Here is a 15,102-nt window from a genome sequence, read left to right as displayed (position 1 = left end):
ATTGGTTGCACCACTTTGCCATTTTGTTAAATGTATTTTTGGAGAAAAAAAAACATTTCACTTCACCAATTTAGACTATTTTCTGTATGTCCATTACATGAAATTCAAATATAAATGTATTTAAATTACAGGTTGTAATGCAACAAAATAGGAAAAACACCATAATAATTTTGCACGCGCAATTTTTCAGTTTTTGATTTGTTAAAAAAGTTTGAAATATCCAATAAATGTCGTTCCACTTCATGATTGTGTCCCACTTGTTCTTGATTCGTCACAAAAAAATACAGTTTTATATCTTTATGTTTGAAGCCTGAAATGTGGCAAAAGTTCGCAAAGTTCAAGGGGGCCGAATACTTTCGCAAGGCACTGTACCTGTATACCCTGGCCATTATGTGGCTGAGTGATGAGGAGACAGACCACCAGATATAGCCTGGTATTATGTGGCTGAGTGATGAGTTGAAATTGAAATGTTTGTTTTGTCCATTGTGTATTTCCGTTTGCGGAATATTTAGATAAAGCCTGGAATAAAAGAAAAGGGGATAATTAAATCGTAAAAATATTTAGCTTCTATGCGGTAAATAGCAGGTGTGTATTCAGATAACGTATTGGCTTGTCCCCCATGTGAATATTCTGTCAAACTGAGTTGAAGTGACTTCTTTTTCTTTCTTTTTTATCTGTAGTTATCTGTCTCTATACGGTAGGTATTTACAGTTGAAGTCGGAAGTTAACATACACTTAGGTTGGAGTCATCAAAACTTGTTTTTCAACCTCTCCACAAGTCAGTTAGGACATCTACTTTGTGCAGGACACAAGTAATTTTTCCAATTGTTTACAGACAGATTATTTCACTTATAATTCACTATATCACAATTCCAGGGGGTCTGGCGTTTACATACACTAAGTTGACTCTGCCTTTAAACAGCATGGAAAATTCCAGAAATGTATGTATTGGCTTTAGGAGCTTCTGATAGGCTAATTGACATCATTTGAGTCAATTGGAGGTGTACCTGTGGATGTATTTCAAGGCCTACCATCAAACTCAGTGCCTCTTTGCTTGACATCATGGAAAAATCAAAAGAAATCAGCCAAGACCTCAAAATAAAAAAAATGTTGACCTCCACAAGTCTGGTTCATCGTTGGGAGCAATTTCCAAATGCCTGAAGGTACCACGTTCATCTGTACAAACAATTGTACGCAAGTATAAACACCATGGGACCACGCAGCCGTCATAACGCTCAGGAAGGAGACACATTCTGTCTCCTAGAGATTGACGTACTTTGGTGCAAAAAGTGAAAATCAATCCCAGAACAACAGCAAAGGACCTTGTGAAGATGCTGGAGGAAACAGGTACAAAAGGAGTCCTATAGTAAAATGTAAAATGAGTCCTATATCGACATAACCTGAAAGGCCACTCAGCAAGGAAGAAGCCACCGCTCCAAAACCGCCATAAAAAAGCCAGACTACGGTTTGCAACTACACATGGGGACAAAGATCGTACTTTTTGGAGAAATGTCCTCTGGTCTGATGAAACAAAAATAGAACTGTTTGGCCATAATGACCATTGTTATGTTTGGAAGAAAAAGGGGCAGGCTTGCAAGCCGAAGGTAACCATCCTAACGTGAAGCACGGGGGTGGCAGCATCATGTTGTGGGGGTGCTTTGCTGCAGCAGGGACTGGTGTACTTCACAAAATAGATGGCTCATGAGGAAGGAAAATTATGTGGATATATTGAAGCAACATCTCAAGACATCAGTCAGGAAGTTAAAGATTGGTCGCAAATGGGTCTTCCAAATGGACAATGACCCCAAGCTTACTTCCAAAATTGTGGCAACATTACTTAAGGACAACAAAGTCAAGGTATTGGAGTGGCCATCACAAATCCCTGACCTCAATCCTATAGGACATTTGTGGGCAGAACTGAAAAAGCGTGTGTGAGCAAGGAGGCCTACAAACCTGACTCAGTTACACCAGCTCTGTCAGGAGGAATGGGCCAAAATTCACCCAACTTGTTGTGGGAAGCTATCTGAAACATTTGACCCAAGTTAAACAACTTAAAGGCAATGCTACCAAATTCTAATTGAGTGTATGTAAACTTCTGACACCCTGGGAATGTGATGAAATAAATAAAAGCTGAAATAAATAATTCTCTCTACTACTATTCTTCTGACATTTCACATTCTTAAAATAAAGTGGTGATCCTAACTGACCTAAGACAGGGAATTTACTAGGATTAAATGTCAGGACTTGTGAAAAACTGAGTTTAAATGTATTTGGCTAAGGTGTATGTAAACTTCCGACTTCAACTGTATATACTGTATTCTATACTATCTGTTGGATCTTGCCTATGCCGCTCTGTCATCGCTCATCCATATATTTATATTTATATATTCATCTTCCATTCCTTTACTTAGATGTGTGAGTATTAGGTAGTTGTTGTGGAATTGTTAGATTACATGTTAGATATTACTGCACTGTTGGAACTAGAAGCACAAACATTTCACTACACCTGCAATAACATCTACTAACCATGTGTACGAGACCAATACATTTGATTTGATATAGTACGTATAAGCTAGAAATAGAAGTATAAGTATTGTTGACCATTAGTTTACTCCAATTAGAGGCGGGGTAGTAGGGTTAGGGAAATGTAATAAAGAAGGAAAAAATATATTTAACTAAATAATGTATAGTACCAGTCAATAGTTTAGAAACACCTACTCATTAAAGGGTTTTTCTTTATTTTTACTATTTTCTACATTGCAGAATAATGGTGAAGACATCAAAACTATGAAATAACACATATGGAATCATGTAGTAACCAAAAAAAGCGTTAAACAATTTATAATTTTGATTCTTCAAAGTAGCCACCCTTTGCAAGGCACACCTGTTAATTGAAAAGCATTCCAGGTGACTACCTCATGAAGCTGGTTGAGAGAATGTCAAGAGTGTCTGGGATTTCTGAGACTGCTGTAGAAAAATTGAGCAAAAATAGTTCAAGCCTTATCCCATCTGAAAGTCGTCTCTGTAGTCAGAAACACACAAATTATTAAACAAAAGACAATGAGGTCATACTGTCAGAATCCAGCTGTCTCAGTTCTTCACTGAACATTGATCTTCATCTCTGTGTTAGTATTTTTTTAAACATCCCAAATGAGGTCAGAGAGATGAAAAGAGGGCCTGTTATGAGACGACTGGCAGTGTTTAGGAAGAGAGAGTGGACACTGGGCAGTGTTTAGGAAGAGAGATTGGACACTGGGCAGTGTTTAGGAAGAGAGATTGGACACTGGGCAGTGTTTAGGAAGAGAGATTGGACACTGGGCAGTGTTTAGGAAGAGAGAGTGGACACTGGGCAGTGTTAAGAAAGAGAGAGTGGACACTGGGCAGTGTTTATGAAGAGAGAGTGGACACTGGGCAGTGTTTAGGAAGAGAGAGTGGACACTGGGCAGTGTTTAGGAAGAGAGAGTGGACACTGGGCAGTGTTTAGGAAGAGAGAGTGGACACTGGGCAGTGTTTAGGAAGAGAGAGTGGACACTGGGCAGTGTTTAGGAAGAGAGAGTGGACACTGGGCAGTGTTTAGGAAGAGAGAGTGGACACTGGGCAGTGTTTAGGGAGGGAGAGTGGACACTGGGCAGTGTTTAGGAAGAGAGAGTGGACACTGGGCAGTGTTTAGGAAGAGAGAGTGGACACTGGGCAGTGTTTAGGAAGAGAGAGTGGACACTGGGCAGTGTTTAGGAAGAGAGAGTGGACACTGGGCAGTGTTTAGGGAGGGAGAGTGGACACTGGGCAGTGTTTAGGAAGAGAGAGTGGACACTGGGCAGTGTTTAGGAAGAGAGAGTGGACACTGGGCAGTGTTTAGGAAGAGAGAGTGGACACTGGGCAGTGTTTAGGAAGAGAGAGTGGACACTGGGCAGTGTTTAGGAAGAGAGAGTGGACACTGGGCAGTGTTTAGGAAGAGAGAGTGGACACTGGGCAGTGTTTAGGAAGAGAGAGTGGACACTGGGCAGTGTTTAGGAAGAGAGAGTGGACACTGGGCAGTGTTTAGGAAGAGAGAGTGGACACTGGGCAGTGTTTAGGAAGAGAGAGTGGACACTGGGCAGTGTTAAGAAAGAGAGAGTGGACACTGGGTAGTGTTTAGAAAGAGAGAGTGGACACTGGGCAGTGTTTAGGAAGAGAGAGTGGACACTGGGCAGTGTTTAGGAAGAGAGAGTGGACACTGGGCAGTGTTTAGGAAGAGAGAGTGGACACTGGGCAGTGTTTAGGAAGAGAGAGTGGACACTGGGCAGTGTTTAGGGAGGGAGAGTGGACACTGGGCAGTGTTTAGGAAGAGAGAGTGGACACTGGGCAGTGTTTAGGAAGAGAGAGTGGACACTGGGCAGTGTTTAGGAAGAGAGAGTGGACACTGGGCAGTGTTTAGGAAGAGAGAGTGGACACTGGGCAGTGTTTAGGAAGAGAGAGTGGACACTGGGCAGTGTTTAGGAAGAGAGAGTGGACACTGGGCAGTGTTTAGGAAGAGAGAGTGGACACTGGGCAGTGTTTAGGGAGAGAGAGTGGACACTGGGCAGTGTTTAGGAAGAGAGAGTGGACACTGGGCAGTGTTAAGAAAGAGAGAGTGGACACTGGGTAGTGTTTAGAAAGAGAGAGTGGACACTGGGCAGTGTTTAGGAAGAGAGAGTGGACACTGGGCAGTGTTTAGGAAGAGAGAGTGGACACTGGGCAGTGTTTAGGAAGAGAGAGTGGACACTGGGCAGTGTTTAGGAAGAGAGAGTGGACACTGGGCAGTGTTTAGGAAGAGAGAGTGGACACTGGGCAGTGTTTAGGAAGAGAGAGTGGACACTGGGCAGTGTTTAGGAAGAGAGAGTGGACACTGGGCAGTGTTTAGGAAGAGAGAGTGGACACTGGGCAGTGTTTAGAAAGAGAGAGTGGACACTGGGCAGTGTTTAGGAAGAGAGATTGGACACTGGGCAGTGTTTAGGAAGAGAGAGTGGACACTGGGCAATGTTTAGGAAGAGAGAGTGGACACTGGGCAGTGTTAAGAAAGAGAGAGTGGACACTGGGCAGTGTTTAGGAAGAGAGAGTGGATACTGGGCAGTGTTTAGGAAGAGAGATTGGACACTGGGCAGTGTTTAGGAAGAGAGAGTGGACACTGGGCAGTGTTAAGAAAGAGAGAGTGGACACTGGGCAGTGTTTAGGAAGAGAGAGTGGACACTGGGCAGTGTTTATGAAGAGAGAGTGGACACTGGGCAGTGTTTAGGAAGAGAGAGTGGACACTGGGCAGTGTTAAGAAAGAGAGAGTGGACACTGGGCAGTGTTTAGGAAGAGAGAGTGGATACTGGGCAGTGTTTAGGAAGAGAGAGTGGATACTGGGCAGTGTTTAGGAAGAGAGAGTGGACACTGGGCAGTGTTTAGGAAGAGAGAGTGGACACTGGGCAGTGTTTAGGAAGAGAGAGTGGACACTGGGCAGTGTTTAGAAAGAGAGAGTGGACACTGGGCAGTGTTAAGAAAGAGAGAGTGGACACTGGGCAGTGTTTAGGAAGAGAGAGTGGACACTGGGCAGTGTTAAGAAAGAGAGAGTGGACACTGGGCAGTGTTTAGGAAGAGAGAGTGGACACTGGGCAGTGTTTAGGGAGGGAGAGTGGACACTGGGCAGTGTTTAGGAAGAGAGAGTGGACACTGGGCAGTGTTTAGGAAGAGAGATTGGACACTGGGCAGTGTTTAGGGAGGGAGTGGGCAGAGACACAGAGAACACACACACACACACACACACACACACACACAGACTGACTGTCCTCATACTCCTCTCCTCTCACACTGTGTTTGTTAATTTTTAAAATGTCCATCTCTCACAAACACAACCACACACAGTCTCCCTACTGTTCACACACAACCACACACACACACAGTCTTCCTACTGTTCACACACAACCACACACACACAGTCTCCCTACAGTTCACATTATTGTCCGTCTCGACTGACAAACTACAGCAGTGGACCCACAAAGAAATGGGTTCACTTCAACTCAATATCTTCCCCCTCCAGGCCTCTCCTCCTCCTTTCCCACACTGATCCATCTCTCCATTAATCTACTCCTCCAGTCCTCTACTCCTCCTTTCCCACACAAATCCATCTCTCCATTGCTCTACTCCTCCAGGCCTCTGAGAGAAATAGTTAAATGATTCATTAGCACTCACTATAACTAACAAAGACATTGTTTGCACTCCAACCCTACACCCAGCAAACTGAACCACCCAGAGTACTCCACTCCAACCCTACACCCAGAAAACTGAGCTACCCAGAGTACTCCACTCACATTACACTGAAATCCATTTACCCTCCCACAAACACATGCACATATACACAGATACACAACAGATCCCTGTGACAACGAGAAGACTGTTTACTTATTCACGAGGGGAATTCATTTCCTGTGCAAGTGGGATTGTTTTCCCTTGAGTGAGAGAGAGGACGGGTTGAACGGAGTTACACAGATGCACTGTCCATCATCCTGTCATCACAAGTGTCCAGGAGACAGACAATAACATTTGAGTGTGTTTGATGTTCTGTACACATTCAGGCCTAGATATAATCTGCACCGATGTCTACCTCAATGTCCCAGTAAAACAACACACCCAACACAAAGATATCCTATAACAAACACAGGTGCTGTCAACATTATTTAGGTCATTATCATCACTGTGTCAGAGGAGGAACCATGCATGACTGAAGAATACCCAGACTGGCACCCAGGGCTTGGCCATCTGATCCCTGTAGTGGAGCTGCCGTGCCTGATAGATGAGGGATATGCGTGGGGAGACTGGGGCTACTGAGCGCTTGATCCTGTTACTTTAATGGGCTGTTTTATTGCTCCTGATCTTTATGACTCTTCGCGTGACACTTTGACCAACCGACTCACTGAAGAGTCAGTGTAAACAGAGTGCGTCCGGGGACTATAGCGTAATTTATGATTAACTTCAAATATAACGGCTCCAACTTTGTTTTTTGTTTTTTTGTTTTTTCGTTTGTTTTTTTACTCAGAAACAAATAAGTAACTGACTCTACAGAGGAGAAAGTCTGTATCACTCTACCTACTTGTAGGCTTGACAAAGTTGACAAAGTGATGATTGCGGTTACCCCGCAAAATGTGGTTGGGGGGACGGGTGAGGAGTGAACTTTAGGGGCTTTGTCTGTGGGACTTCATTTATAAAGTGCCCTCTCTCTCCGAAAATCCCCAAGGGCCCGGAGGGGGAGTTCCGTGTATCTTTCTTTATGTGACGGCTACCGGCGGGACGGAATTAGATCATTAATTTTGTGAGAAATTTAAAAAAAACATTTTTTTTAAATCCGATTTATCAGAGTGAGCTGCAGCAGCCCGACTTCCCGTGGCTATGGTAAATACCTTTATTATTCCCATCAACCAATTCTGGTGCAAAGGAAAATTAAGCGCAATTTTTTTTATATATATAAAATAGATAAAACACTCTCACAACTTCGGTTAGTATCAATATTGCAGATTAATTCATGATTTTGATGTCACATTATTCATTAGCCTTCAATGCTCACTTAATTAGGCTGTTTGCCCAACAAAGAAAGAACGTAGCCTAAAATGTGTAATAGTAAAAAGAAAATCACAGCCTAATCAAAAACTTTAAAATGTAAGACACGCAATAAAGTCTTCATACATATCCTATTGTAGTGTCTTTCTAATGAACGACACAACTATTTTAAAAACTCGCTGGGCATATAAGACAAATTATGACAAAACATTGTATCGACAGCCTATTCAAAACATAAGACTGACATTGTTTTATGTGGTAACCACAGTAGCCTAACTCAAAAAAACAAGGGCAGGCGCATTGGTCAGCAAGTTCATTGGTTCCTTCTGCTGTCGCCTTCTTGCGCGAGCTCATCTCATGAAAACAATCTTGCAACTTTAACATTGTCAACGACAACATGGTCACTTGACGTTGTGCCAAGAACACATGCAGCATATGCCACATTGATTTTTCCATCAAATGTATCAGCTAGTCCAACAAATCAAATAAATAGGTACTTACGTTAGTCCGATTTTACCAGAATCAACTTCTAATAAAATATTAACATCTATTGAACACAATATTATTCCTTCAGGTTCCTGTCTTCCATGTCATGAAGCACATCAATAATATCCTGTTCCCCTCTTGTAGCGAAGGGAGTGCCCAACTGTCCCGAGCAAGACCCTACCGCCACCAGCCAAGTCCCCATTCAAACCCGTAAGTACATTTAGAGACCAGGCAGTGTGTGAAAACCCGGAACGGATTTCTTGGAACGGGTTCCTGAAAATTCTCTCTTCTGCCCTTAGGTCGCTGATGGAGGGGGTGGGGGGAGGGGGGGGGGTGAATAGCCTACTACACACGGAATCCTACTGATCTGTCTTAGAAATTGAAGCTCAAGAAAAAGACCACAAAAATGGAATTCTAAAGTTATTTCATTGTCTGGAACTCAATTTAATTCAAAGGGATTTATATATGTTTACATTGCCAAAGCAAGTGAAATAGATAATCAACCAAAATGTGAAATAAATAATAAAAAATGTGTTATTTTCTAGTGCAGTGTGTTATTGTGTAGTGCAGTGAGTTATTGTGTAGTGCAGTGAGTTATTTTCTAGTGCAGTGTGTTATTGTGTAGTGCAGTGAGTTATTTTCTAGTGCCGTGTGTTATTGTGTAGTGCAGTGAGTTATTTTCTAGTGCAGTGTGTTATTGTGTAGTGCAGTGTGTTATTTTCTAATGCAGTGAGTTATTGTGTAGTGCAGTGAGTTATTGTGTAGTGCAGTGAGTTATTGTGTAGTGCAGTGTGTTATTGTGTAGTGCAGTGTGTTATTTTCTAATGCAGTGAGTTATTGTGTAGTGCAGTGAGTTATTGTGTAGTGCAGTGAGTTATTGTGTAGTGCAGTGAGTTATTGTGTAGTGCAGTGTGTTCTTGTGTAGTGCAGTGAGTTATTTTCTAGTGCAGTGTGTTCTTGTGTAGTGCAGTGAGTTATTTTCTAGTACAGTGTGTTATTGTGTAGTGCAGTGAGTTATTTTGTAGTGCAGTCTGTTATTTTCTAGTGCAGTGTGTTATTGTGTAGTGCAGTCTGTTATTATCTAGTGCAGTGAGTTATTGTGTAGTGCAGTGAGTTCTTCTCTAGTGCAGTGTGAATCAGACAGGCTTGTAGTGAGGGTGCCCTACAGTTAACATACACTAACGGCTCTGGCCGATTCTCTCCGTGGTTTCCTTCCCACAATTCCCCCAGTGGCAGTTCAAAGTCTGCCAGCTCCAGTCATCAGGGATCCATGCACCTTACAATTCAAATCAGCCAACCAATGAGAGTCCACGAAGACAGCAACAACCGCTAGTGACCTTTACACAACAAAAGACAAACAGGCTGATTCAACCCGCTGCCCCTCCTTCCTTCCCTCACTCCCTCCCTCCCTCCACCTACGGTCAACCCGAGCACATGGTTAACACTGTCACCCCAAACATATGGTTAACACTGTCACCCCAAGCACATGGTTAACACTGTCACCCCAAACACATGGTTAACACTGTCACCCCAAGCACATGGTTAACACTGTCACCCCAAACACATGGTTAACACTGTCAACCCAAACACATGGTTAACACTGTCAACCCAAACACATGGTTAACACTGTCACCCCAAGCACATGGTTAACACTGTCGCCCCAAACACATGGTTAACACTGTCACCCCAAGCACATGGTTAACACTGTCACCCTAAACACATGGTTAACACTGTCACCCCAAGCACATGGTTAACACTGTCGCCCCAAACACATGGTTAACACTGTCAACCCAAACACATGGTTAACACTGTCAACCCAAACACATGGTTAACACTGTCAACCCAAATACATGGTTAACACTGTCAACCCAAACACATGGTTAACACTGTCACCCCAAGCACATGGTTAACACTGTCACCCCAAACACATGGTTAACACTGTCACCCCAAGCACATGGTTAACACTGTCACCCCAAACACATGGTTAACACTGTCGCCCCAAACACATGGTTAACACTGTCACCCCAAACACATGGTTAACACTGTCACCCTAAACACATGGTTAACACTGTCAACCCAAACACATGGTTAACACTGTCAACCCAAACACATGGTTAACACTGTCGCCCCAAACACATGGTTAACACTGTCGCCCCAAACACATGGTTAACACTGTCAACCCAAACACATGGTTAACACTGTCACCCCAAACACATGGTTAACACTGTCAACCCAAACACATGGTTAACACTGTCACCCCAAACACATGGTTAACACTGTCACCCCAAGCACATGGTTAACACTGTCACCCCAAACACATGGTTAACACTGTCGCCCCAAACACATGGTTAACACTGTCACCCCAAACACATGGTTAACACTGTCACCCCAAACACATGGTTAACACTGTCAACCCAAACACATGGTTAACACTGTCACCCCAAACACATGGTTAACACTGTCACCCCAAACACATGGTTAACACTGTCGCCCCAAACACATGGTTAACACTGTCAACCCAAACACATGGTTAACACTGTCACCCCAAACACATGGTTAACACTGTCACCCCAAACACATGGTTAACACTGTCACCCCAAACACATGGTTAACACTGTCAACCCAAACACATGGTTAAGTCTGTCAACCCAAACACATGGTTAACACTGTCACCCCAAACACATGGTTAACACTGTCAACCCAAACACATGGTTAACACTGTCACCCCAAACACATGGTTAACACTGTCAACCCAAACACATGGTTAACACTGTCAACCCAAACACATGGTTAACACTGTCACCCCAAACACATGGTTAACACTGTCAACCCAAACACATGGTTAACACTGTCAACCCAAACACATGGTTAACACTGTCACCCCAAACACATGGTTAACACTGTCACCCCAAACACATGGTTAACACTGTCAACCCAAGCACATGGTTAACACTGTCGCCCCAAACACATGGTTAACACTGTCGCCCCAAACACATGGTTAACACTGTCACCCCAAACACATGGTTAACACTGTCACCCCAAACACATGGTTAACACTGTCACCCCAAACACATGGTTAACACTGTCACCCCAAACACATGGTTAACACTGTCAACCCAAACACATGGTTAACACTGTCAACCCAAACACATGGTTAACACTGTCACCCCAAACACATGGTTAACACTGTCACCCAAACACATGGTTAACACTGTCACCCCAAACACATGGTTAACACTGTCACCCCAAACACATGGTTAACACTGTCACCCCAAACACATGGTTAACACTGTCACCCCAAACACATGGTTAACACTGTCACCCCAAACACATGGTTAACACTGTCAACCCAAACACATGGTTAACACTGTCACCCCAAACACATGGTTAACACTGTCAACCCAAACACATGGTTAACACTGTCAACCCAAACACATGGTTAACACTGTCACCCCAAACACATGGTTAACACTGTCAACCCAAACACATGGTTAACACTGTCAACCCAAACACATGGTTAACACTGTCACCCCAAACACATGGTTAACACTGTCAACCCAAACACATGGTTAACACTGTCAACCCAAACACATGGTTAACACTGTCAACCCAAACACATGGTTAACACTGTCAACCCAAACACATGGTTAACACTGTCAACCCAAACACATGGTTAACACTGTCAACCCAAACACATGGTTAACACTGTCAACCCAAACACATGGTTAACACTGTCAACCCAAACACATGGTTAACACTGTCAACCCAAACACATGGTTAACACTGTCACCCCAAACACATGGTTAACACTGTCACCCCAAACACATGGTTAACACTGTCACCCCAAACACATGGTTAACACTGTCAACCCAAACACATGGTTAACACTGTCACCCCAAACACATGGTTAACACTGTCAACCCAAACACATGGTTAACACTGTCACCCTAAACACATGGTTAACACTGTCAACCCAAACACATGGTTAACACTGTCACCCCAAACACATGGTTAACACTGTCAACCCAAACACATGGTTAACACTGTCAACCCAAACACATGGTTAACACTGTCAACCCAAACACATGGTTAACACTGTCACCCCAAGCACATGGTTAACACTGTCACCCTAAACACATGGTTAACACTGTCACCCTAAACACATGGTTAACACTGTCACCCTAAACACATGGTTAACACTGTCAACCCAAACACATGGTTAACACTGTCACATGACAAGTGAAGGGTGGTTCTTTCACATATTTGATTTGATGGGAAAAGACACTGTCAACAACATGGACACAGTAAATCATCAGACAACTGCATTTTATCATCGAGATTAACAGAAACACTATTACACAATGTCTATTTGAAAAGCAACCATAGGTGTAAGCCTCTCTTCTCTCCGTGTATTAGACTGCTCCAGTGTCTGTCTGGTTGATGGCCATCTCTCTGTGTCTGTCTGGTTGATGGCCATCTCTCTGTGTCTGTCTGGTTCATGGCCATCTCTCTGTGTCTGTCTGGTTGATGGCCATCTCTCTGTGTCTGTCTGGTTGATGGCCATCTCTCTGTGTCTGTCTGGTTGATGGCCATCTCTCTGTGTCTGTCTGGTTGATGGCCATCTCTCTGTGTCTGTCTGGTTGATGGCCATCTCTCTGTGTCTGTCTCTCATTGGGTTATAGAGCCTGGTTTATGGTAATCTCTGTGTCTGTCTCTCATTGGGTCATAGAGCCTGGTTTATGGCTATCTCTCTGTGTCTGTCTCTCATTGGGTCATAGAGCCTGGTGTATGGCCATCTCTCTGTGTCTGTCTCTCATTGGGAAATAGAGCCTGGTTTATGGGCCTTCTACTCTCTACGTCCTGCTTTAAGACTGAGCGAGTTCTCTAATGTCTGAGTCATGTTATCTCTAAAGGCCCCTTTGATAAGTTCTTCAACACCCCCTTCTCTCCCTCTCACCACCAGGGTTTCACTGCTCAGATTTTGAGTTACCATGGCAACGGTGATCTCTTTTGGGGGAGACCAGTAGACCCCAACAGTTCTCTCTCTGTGACAGAGAACCACCACCCCATTTCCCCTCTCTGACACAATCACTTCTCTGACACAATCACTTCTCTGGGGAAAGGGGAACATAGGATGTGGGTACATAGGGATTTGGGTTGGGGTTTTAAAAGGGAAGTGAAAACCTATTAGCATAAGCATAAGGGCTTCAGACTAGTGGTGATGGCGGTTAAATGTCCCCTCAGTGGGACATGGACGACTTGCCTTAATAGAAGTAACCATGACTTCTGCTCTGTATCAGAGAATTCTACAGGAGGATGTCAGACGAATCGTCTGTGAGCTGAAGCGCAGTTGTGTCCTGCAGCAAGACAATGATCCAATGAGCCAAAACACACAATCAAGTCTACATGAGAATGGCTAAAAAGCAACACATTTGAAGTTTTGGAATGGCCTAGTCAAAGTGCAGACCTAATCCCATTATTGATGTTATGGCAGGACTTTAAACGAGCAGTTCATGCTTGAAAACCCACAACTGTCGCTGAGTTCAAGCAGTTCCTGACTGATGTCATCTAGACTACTAAACACAAGGCAATAAATCAATTGCAATGTCCGTACTGTGAGACGCATAAGACAGCGCTACAGGGAGACAGGATGGACAACTGATCGTCCTCGCAGTGGCAGACCACGTGTAACAACACCTGCACAGGATCGGTACATCTGAACATCACACCTGTGGACAGGTACAGGATGGCAACAACAACTGCCCGAGTTACACCAGGAACACACAATCCCTCCATCAGTGCTCAGATGGTCCGCGATAGGCTGAGAGAGGCTAGACTGAGATTTTGTAGGCCTGTTGTAAAGGCAGGTCCTCACCAGACATCACCGGCAACAACGTCGCCTATGGGCACAAACCCACCGTCGCTGGACAGGACAGGACTGGAAAAAACTGCTCTTCACTGACAAGTCGTGGTTTTGTCTCACCAGGGGTGATGGTCGAATTCGCGTTTATCGTCGGAGGAATGAGCGTTACACCGAGGCCTGTACTCTGGAGCGGGATCGATTTGGAGGTGGAGGGTCCGTCATGGTCTGGTGCAGTGTGTCACAGCATCATCGGACTGAGCTTGTTGTCATTGCAGGCAATCTCAACGCTGTGCATTACAGGGAAGACATCCTCCTCCCTCATGTGGTACCCTTCCTGCAGGCTCATCCTGACATGACCCTCCAGCATGACAATGTCACCAGCCATACTGCTCGTTCTGGGTGTGATTTCCAGCAAGACAGGAATGTCAGTGTTCTGCCATGGCCATCAAAGAACCCAGATCACAATCCCATTGAGTACGTCTGGGACCTGTTGGATCGGAGGGTGAGGGCTAGGGCCATTCCCCCCCAGAAATGTCCGGGAACTTGCAGGTGCCATGGTGGAAGAGTTGGGTAACATCTCACAGCAAGAACTGGCAAATCTGGTGCAGTCCATGAGGAGGACATGCACTGCAGTACTTAATGCAGCTGGTGGCCACATCAGAATCTGACTGTTACTTTTGATTTTGACCTTTGTTCAGGGACACATTATTCCATTTATGTTAGTCACATGTCTGTGGAACTTGTTCAGTTTATGCCTCAGTTTTTTAATCTTGTTATGGTTATACAAATATTTACACATGTTAAGTTTGCTGAAAATAAATGAAGTTGACAGTGAGAGGACGTTTCTTTTTTTGCTGAGTTTAGATGGCCCAGTTCTCAAAAATAGACAAAAGATGGTAGAGCTGTATTCTCAGGTGGGCGTCACTTAAAACTTGCTACATTCATAAAAATGAATTTCAAGCCCACTTGAATCAACCAATCAGTCAGTCCTTCAGTCAACCAATATGTCAGTCAGTCAGTCAACCAATCAGTCAGTCAATCAACCAATCAGTCAGTCAGTCAGTCAATCAATCACGTCCACTTGAAGATCCTCCTGATGAGTCTGACCAGTGAGTTGTCCCTGACGGCCCGTGAGGTCCTTTTCCCATAGGTTGTCCTCTTTCCACATGCCCCGTCTCTTCCACTCGGCCTTGACCTCTGCC

General features: G+C 44.1%; 1 protein-coding gene across 1 annotated transcript in view; it reads right to left on the bottom strand.

The window, feature by feature from the left end:
- The window catches only part of LOC110507225 (1-phosphatidylinositol 4,5-bisphosphate phosphodiesterase eta-1), a 145,352-nt gene extending 137,154 nt beyond the window's left edge, over window positions 1-8,198 (bottom strand). Inside the window, exon 1 of the mRNA XM_036964769.2 lies at window positions 8,053-8,198. The gene's annotated coding sequence lies outside the window, so the exon portion shown is untranslated. The remainder of the gene's footprint in view (window positions 1-8,052) is intronic.
- Window positions 8,199-15,102: the final 6,904 nt, after the last annotated feature.

Source organism: Oncorhynchus mykiss, chromosome 27 (genome assembly GCF_057628025.1).
Source record: "Oncorhynchus mykiss isolate SJ-2025 chromosome 27, ASM5762802v1, whole genome shotgun sequence".
Taxonomy (NCBI): Eukaryota; Metazoa; Chordata; class Actinopteri; order Salmoniformes; family Salmonidae; genus Oncorhynchus; species Oncorhynchus mykiss.
This window is presented reverse-complemented; position numbering and strand designations above follow the sequence as displayed.